Source organism: Salmo salar, chromosome 02, assembly GCF_965601325.2.
Source record: "Salmo salar chromosome 02, fSalSal1, whole genome shotgun sequence".
Lineage (NCBI taxonomy): Eukaryota > Metazoa > Chordata > Actinopteri > Salmoniformes > Salmonidae > Salmo > Salmo salar.
Genome location: NC_138292.1, coordinates 70,123,187 through 70,131,063, shown reverse-complemented (window position 1 = coordinate 70,131,063; position 7,877 = coordinate 70,123,187).

The following is a 7,877-nucleotide window of genomic DNA, read 5'->3' as shown; positions in this document are numbered from 1 at the left end:
CTCGAGCTTAATGACGAGTTTGGAGGGTACTATGGTGTTAAATGCTGAGCTGTAATCGATGAACAGCATTCTTACATAGGTATTCCTCTTGTCCAGATGGGTTAGGGCAGTGTGCAGTGTGATGACGATTGCGTCGTCTGTGGACCTATTGGGGCGGTAAGCAAATTGGAGTGGGTCTAGGGTGTCAGGTAGGGTGGAGGTGATATGGTCCTTGACTCGTCTCTCAAAGCACTTCATGATGACGGAAGTGAGTGCTACAGGGTGGTAGTCATTTAGCTCAGTTAGCTTTCTTGGGAACAGGAACAATGGTGGCCCACTTGAAGCATGTGGGAACAGCAGACTGAGATAGGGATTGATTGAATATGTCCGTAAACACACCAGCCAGCTGGTCTGCGCATGCTCTGAGGACACGGCCGGGGATGCCGTCTGGGCCTGCAGCCTTGCGAGGGTTAACACGTTTAAATGTTTTACTCACGTTGGCTACAGTGAAGGAGAGCCCGCAGGTTTTGGTAGCGGGCCGTGTCAGTGACACTGTATTGTCCTCAAAGCGAGCAAAAAAGTTGTTTACTCTGTATGGGAGCAAGGCATCGTGGTCCGGGACGGGGCTGGTTTTTCTTTTGTTGTCTGTGATTGACTGTAGACCCTGCCACATACCTCTCGTGTCTGAGACGTTGAATTGCGACTCCACTTTGTCTCTATACTGATGCTTAGCTTGTTTGATTGCGGCGGAAATAGCTACACTGTTTGTATTCGGTCATTCGGTCATGTTTCCGATCACCTTGCTCTGATTAAAAGCAGTGGTTCGCACTTTCAGTTTTGCACGAATGCTGCCATCAATCCACGGTTTCTGGTTGGGGAATGTTTTAATAGACGCTGTGGGTACGACATCACCAATGCACTTGCTAATAAACTCGCTCACCGAATCAGCATATTCGTCAATGTTGTTGTTCGCCGCAATGCGGAACATATCCCAGTCCACATGATCGAAGGAATTTTGAAGCGTGGAATCCGATTGGTCGAACCAGCGTTGAACAGACCTGAGCGCGGGTGCTTCCTGTTTTATTTTCTGTCTATAGGCTGGGAGCAACAAAATGGAGTCGTGGTCAGCTTTTCCGAAGGGAGGGCGGGGGAGGGCCTTATATGCGTCTCGGAAGTTAGAATAACAGTGGTCCAGGGTTTTACCAGCCCTGGTAGCACAATCGATATGCTGATAGAATTTGGGGAGCCTTGTTTTCAGATTAGCCTTGTTAAAATCCCCGGCTACAATGAATGCAGCCTCAGGATATGTGGTTTCCAGTTTACATAGAGTCTAATTAAGTTCTTTCAGGGCCGTCGATGTGTCTGCTTGGGGGGGAATATACACGACTGTGATTATGATCGAAGAGAATTCTCTTGGTAGATAATGCGGTCGGCATTTGACTATGAGGAATTCTAAGTCAGGTGAACAAAAGGACTTGAGTTCCTGTATGTTGTTATGATCACACCACGTCTCGTTAATCATAAGGCATTCACCCCCGTCCTTCTTCTTACCAGAGAGATGTTTGTTTCTGTCGGCGCGATGTGTGAAGAAACCAGGTGGCTGTACCGACTCAGATTGCGTGTCTCGAATGAGCCATGTTTCCGTATAACAAAGAACGTTAGTCTCTGATGTCTCTCTGGAATGCTACCCTTGCTCTGATTTCGTCTAACTTGTTGTCAAGAGACTGGATATTGGCGAGTAGTATGCTCGGGAGCGGAGCGCAATGTGCCCGTCTACGGAGCCTGACCAGAAGACCGCTCCGTCTGCCCCTTCTACGGCATCGTTGTTTTGGGCCGCCGGCTGGGATCCGATCCATTGTCCTGGGTGGTGGGCCAAACAGAGGATCCGCTTCAGGAAAGTCATATTCCTGGCCGTAATGTTGGTGAGTTGATGTTGCTCTTATATCCAGTAAACCAGGAGCCTGGGGAGAGACAGCTTGTTGGGGTAATTATACTCTGGACAACATCCTAAGGGGGGAATATGGGAACCAAACTATTCGTACAGTCAAGCGTCAGGGGGAAGAAGATGCATATGAGCAGAGGAAGACAGACTTCCAGACTCATTTAGGGGCTGAACTAGTGACTGACAGATATCCATCAGTGTAGACAGTATGATGGGGGGGGGGTCAAGGGTCAGTGTTATGGAGTGTTAGTTGCAGATTCTGTCAGGACAGATATCAGTCATTCTATGGAGTCCCAAAAACCAAGGCATTAATGTTACAGGGAATTGGGAGAGGAGAATGTAATATGACTGGGGACCAAGGCATTAGCTGGTAGTATAGGAAGGACAGCTAATAGAGTCTCTGGGGAACGATACCACTCCTCTGTGTATATTGTAACAGGGGATAGCTGGTAGTAGAGGGACAGCTAATAGAGTCTCTGAGGAACGATACCACTCCTCTGTGTATATTGTTACAGAGGATAGCTGGTAGTAGAGGGACAGCTAACTGTGTACAATACAGAGACTATGAAGTTAAATTGAACATTACACATACCCAGATCACAGTGAGATTAGCAGAGATAGTGTTGTCAACTTTCAGTAATGAGTTTGTCTAAGAAGGCACCACACTTGAAAGACTAGCTACAGATCCCTGTATACAAGAGGCCAACTCACCAGAAAGACGAGCTACAGATCCCTGTATACAGGAGGCCACCTCACCAGAAAGACTAGCTACAGATTCCTGTATACAGGAGGCCACATCCCCAGAAGTGAGGTTCTCCGTAATAATACGGTCACATCTCCTGTATACAGGAGGCCACCTCACCAGACGGGAAGAAAACAACAGAGATAACAGGAGAGCAGGATACAGATTTCATGCAATAGCTATTCTCACTGCAGTCGCTGTGGGGACAGAACTGAAGAAGCAGTCATATTATCGAAAGAGGCTATAGTAACAGCATGGAACTAGGCTACGGCGCAAATGTGTGCCGGTACTTACTAGTGTTCATCAGGGCCCTGTTTCTCAAAACCATCTTACGGCCCAGATATCCAGGTTCCTCCTCTTCTTCCTCCTCATTTTCCAATGTGACAGTCATCTCCCCCTCTTTCACTTCAAAAACAGCGTCTTCCTCTTTCTCCTCCTCTTTCACTCTGAACGCGTTTTCCTCTAATTTCACTGTAACGTCATTCTCTTCTTCTTTCACTGTAACAGCCTCACCCTTTACTTGTTTTTGTATTGTGACAGCCTCATCTTCCTCTTTCACGACAACGTTCAGCCACAGACCATCTTTCTCCATCCAGCAGATCTCCTCTTCTTTAGCAGGAGGAGAGTAGCTTAGTGAGCTCATGGTCGGGAATGTTAACTAACAGTTAGCTAGCTAGGCTAATGCTAACTTAACCAGCCCGCTAGCTGACTAATAACAACAACACCGTACAGTGAGGGAAAAAAGTATTTGATCCCCTGCTGATTTGTACGCTTGCCCACTGACAAAGAAATGATCAGTCTATAATTTTAATGGTAGGTTTATTTGAACAGTGAGACACAGAATAACAACAAAAAAGTCCAGAAAAACACATGTAAAAAATGTTATAAATTGATTTGCATTTTAATGAGGGAAATAAGTATTTGACCCCCTTTCAATCAGAAAGATTTCTGGCTCCCAGGTGTCTTTTATACGGGTAACAAGCTGAGATTAGGAGCACACTTAAAGGGAGTGCTCCTAATCTCAGTTTGTTACCTGTATAAAAGACACCTGTCCACAGAAGCAATCAATCAATCAGATTCCAAACTCTCCACCATGGCCAAGACCAAAGAGCTCTCCAAGGATGTCAGGGACAAGATTGTAGACCTACACAAGGCTGGAATGGGCTACAAGACCATCGCCAAGTAGTTGGTGAGAAAGTGACAACAGTTGGTGTGATTATTCGCTAATGGAAGAAACACATAAGAACTGTCAATCTCCCTCGGCCTGGGGCTCCATGCAAGATCTCACCTCGTGGAGTTGCAATGATCAATAGAACGGTGAGGAATCAGCCCAGAACTACACGGGAGGATCTTGTCAATAATCTCAAGGCAGCTGGGACCATAGTCACCAAGAAAACAATTGGTAACAAACTACACCGTGAAGGACTGAAATCCTGCAGCGCCCGCAAGGTCCCCCTGCTCAACATTTACATTTACGTCATTTAGCAGACGCTCTTATCCAGAGCGACTTACAAATTGGTGCATTCACCTTATGATATCCAGTGGAACAACCACTTTACAATAGTACAGCTATATCTTTTTTTTTGGGGGGGGGGGGGTTAGAAGGATTACTTTATCCTATCCCAGGTATTCCTTAAAGAGGTGGTGTTTCAGGTGTCTCCGGAAGGTGGTGATTGACTCTGCTGTCCTGGCATCGTGAGGGAGCTTGTTCCACCATTGGAGTGCCAGAGCAGCGAACAGTTTTGACTGGGCTGAGCGGGAACTGTGCTTCCGCAGAGGTAGGGGGGCCAGCAGGCCAGAGGTGGATGAACGCAGTGCCCTTGTTTGGGTGTAGGGACTGATCAGAGCCTGAAGGTACGGAGGTGCCGTTCCCCTCACTGCTCCGTAGGCAAACACCATGGTCTTGTAGCAGATGCGAGCTTCAACTGGAAGCCAGTGGAGAGAGCGGAGGAGCGGGGTGACGTGAGAGAACTTGGGAAGGTTGAACACCAGATGGGCTGCGGCGTTCTGGATGAGTTGTAGGGGTTTAATGGCACAGGCAGGGAGCCCCGCCAACAGCGAGTTACAGTAATCCAGACGGGAGATGACAAGTGCCTGGATTAGGAATTGCGCCGCTTCCTGTGTAAGGCAGGGTCGTACTCTGTGAATGTTGTAGAGCATGAACCTACATGATCGGGTCACCGCCTTGATGTTAGCGGAGAACGACAGGGTGTTGTCCAGGGTCACGCCAAGGCTCTTAGCACTCTGGGAGGAGGACACAATGGAGTTGTCAACCGTGATGGCGAGATCATGGAACGGGCAGTCCTTCCCCGGGAGGAAGAGCAGCTCCGTCAAGCCGAGGTTCAGCTTGAGGTGTTGATCAGTCATCCACACTGATATGTCTGCCAGACATGCAGAGATGCGATTCGCCACCTGGTTATCAAAAGGGGGAAAGGAGAAGATTAATTGTGTGTCGTCTGCATAGCAATGATAGGAGAGACCATGTGAGGATATGACAGAGCCAAGTGACTTGGTGTATAGCGAGAATAGGAGAGGGCCTAGAACTGAGCCCTGGGGGACACCAGTGGTGAGAGCACGTGGTGCGGAGACGGATTCTCGCCATGCCACCTGGTAGGAGCGACCTGTCAGGTAGGACGCAATCCAAGAGTGAGCCGCGCCGGAGATGCCCAACTCGGAGAGGGTGGAGAGGAGGATCTGATGGTTCACAGTATCAAAGGCAGCAGATAGGTCTAGAAGGATGAGAGCAGAGGAGAGAGAGTTAGCTTTAGCAGTGCGGAGAGCTTCCGTGACACAGAGAAGAGCAGTCTCAGTTGAATGACCAGTCTTGAAACCTGACTGATTTGGATCAAGAAGGTCATTCTGAGAGAGATAGCAAGAGAGCTGGCCAAGGACGGCACGCTCAAGAGTTTTGGAGAGGAAAGAAAGAAGGAATACTGGTCTGTAGTTGTTGACATCGGAGGGATCGAGTGTAGGTTTTTTGAGAAGGGGTGCAACTCTCGCTGTCTTGAAGACGGAAGGGACGTAGCCAGCAGTCAAGGATGAGTTGATGAGTGAGGTGAGGTAAGGGAGAAGGTCTCCAGAAATGGTCTGGAGAAGAGAGGAGGGGATAGGGTCAAGCGGGCACATATACATGCCCGTCTGAAGTTTGCCAATGAACATCTGAATGACTCAGAGGACAACTGGGTGAAAGTGTTGTGGTCAGATGAGACCAAAATGGAGCTCTTTGGCATCAACTCAACTTGCTAGAGGAGGAGGAATGCTGCCTATGACCCCAAGAACACCATCCCCACCGTCAAACATGGAGGTGGAAACATTATGCTTTGGGGGTGTTTTTCTGCTAAGGGGACAGGACAACTTCACCGCATCAAAGGGACGATGGACCATCAAATCTTGGGTGAGAACCTCCTTCCCTCAGCCAGGGCATTGAAAATGGGTCGTGGATGGGTATTCCAGCATGACAATGACCCAAAATACACGGCCAAGGCAATAAAGGAGTGGCTCAAGAAGCACATTAAGGTCCTGGAGTGGCCTAGCCAGTCTCCAGACCTTAATCCCATAGAAAATCTGTGGAGAGAGCTGAAGGTTCGAGTTGCCAAACATCAGCCTCGAAACCTTAATGACTTGGAGAAGATCTGCAAAGAGGAGTTGGACAAAATCCCTCCTGAGATGTGTGCAAACCTGGTGGCCAACTACAAGAAACGTCTGTCCTCTGTGATTGCCAACAAGGGTTTTGCCACCAAGTACTAAGTCATGTTTTGCAGAGGGGTCAAATACTTATTTCCCTCATTAAAATGCAAATCATTTTATAAAATTTTTGACATGTGTTTTTCTTGATTTTGTTTTTGTTATTCTGTCACTCACTGTTCAAATAAACCTACCATTAAAATTATAGACTGGTCATTTCTTTGTCCGTGGGCAAACGTACAAAATCAGCAGGGGATCAAATACTTTTTCCCTCACTGTAAATATGAAATTAAATCAGATAACAAACTAGACGACAGAGTGGGTTTAAAACACAGTGGCTAATACACACTAAAGCGCCTAAAGAGCTTTATTGGTTCGGATATTTTGGCTAGCCAGCTACCGAGGTGGCTGACTAACTGTTGCTGCTGTTGAAAGAAGCGTTCCGTCCACTAGATTATACGTCACACCAGCAGCATTGCCATAAAGTCGCATATCGTCATCTGTTAACTGGAGTGGGTAACGCAGTTGAGTAAAATGTATATTTAATTTTCAGACAAAAAGTTAAAGTGTAGGAAGCATGAGTTTTTACTCACCAGTGTTACAAAACAGTGTGGTTAAAGCCTTAGTAACTTAGTTGTATTGAAGATCTGGTTACCTATAAGTACTAACAGTTATGTTTTTGCGTTTTTACATATTTATTCACTTCCAGATATCTTCTAAACGACCCACAATGCACTATTTCTCAACGTCATATGGAGGATCTACTCTGTGCTACAGAGTTTGTATGCTAGCTTGTATCTTGCTCAAACGTGTTAATGTTAGCTTCACCTCATGCTTTCCATGTACTGTGTGATTGTGTTATCTAGAGGGAACCCATTAGCACGGTAGACTCTGGTGCCTTCTTCCGTGGGCACAAAACGAATGAGAAAATCAACCTGCTTTTTGTTTTGTCAACTTTTCGGTAGGGATGTTACGTTTGATACCCCGACTCTTATGATAAGTGCAATGGGATCTTTAATGACCTCAGAGAGTCAGGACAACCGTTTAACGTCCCATCCAAAAGACAGGAAAGAGTGCCTCCTACTGGCCCTCCAACACCACTTCCAGCAGCATCTGGTCTCCCATCCAGGGACTGACCAGGACTAACCCTGCTTAGCTTCAGAAGCAAGCCAGCAGTGGGATGCAGGGTGGTATGCTGCTGGCTTGCAATTAAGTTTGTATGCAGTCTGATGATATACCAGGGACTGGGGATGTAGTTAGGTTTGTATGCAGTCTGGTGATATACCAGGGACTGGGGATGTAGTTAGGTTTGTATGCAGTCTGGTGATATACCAGGGACTGGGGATGTAGTTAGGTTTGTATGCAGTCTGTTGATATACCAGGGCCTGGGGATGCAGTTAGGTTTGTATGCAGTCTGTTGATATACCAGGGCCTGGGCATGCAGTTAGGTTTGTTTTCCTCAAGCTATTCTCCAGTTTGCTCCCAGCAGCGTTCATAGAACTTAGATCACTGTTAAACTAGGCTGCAGAG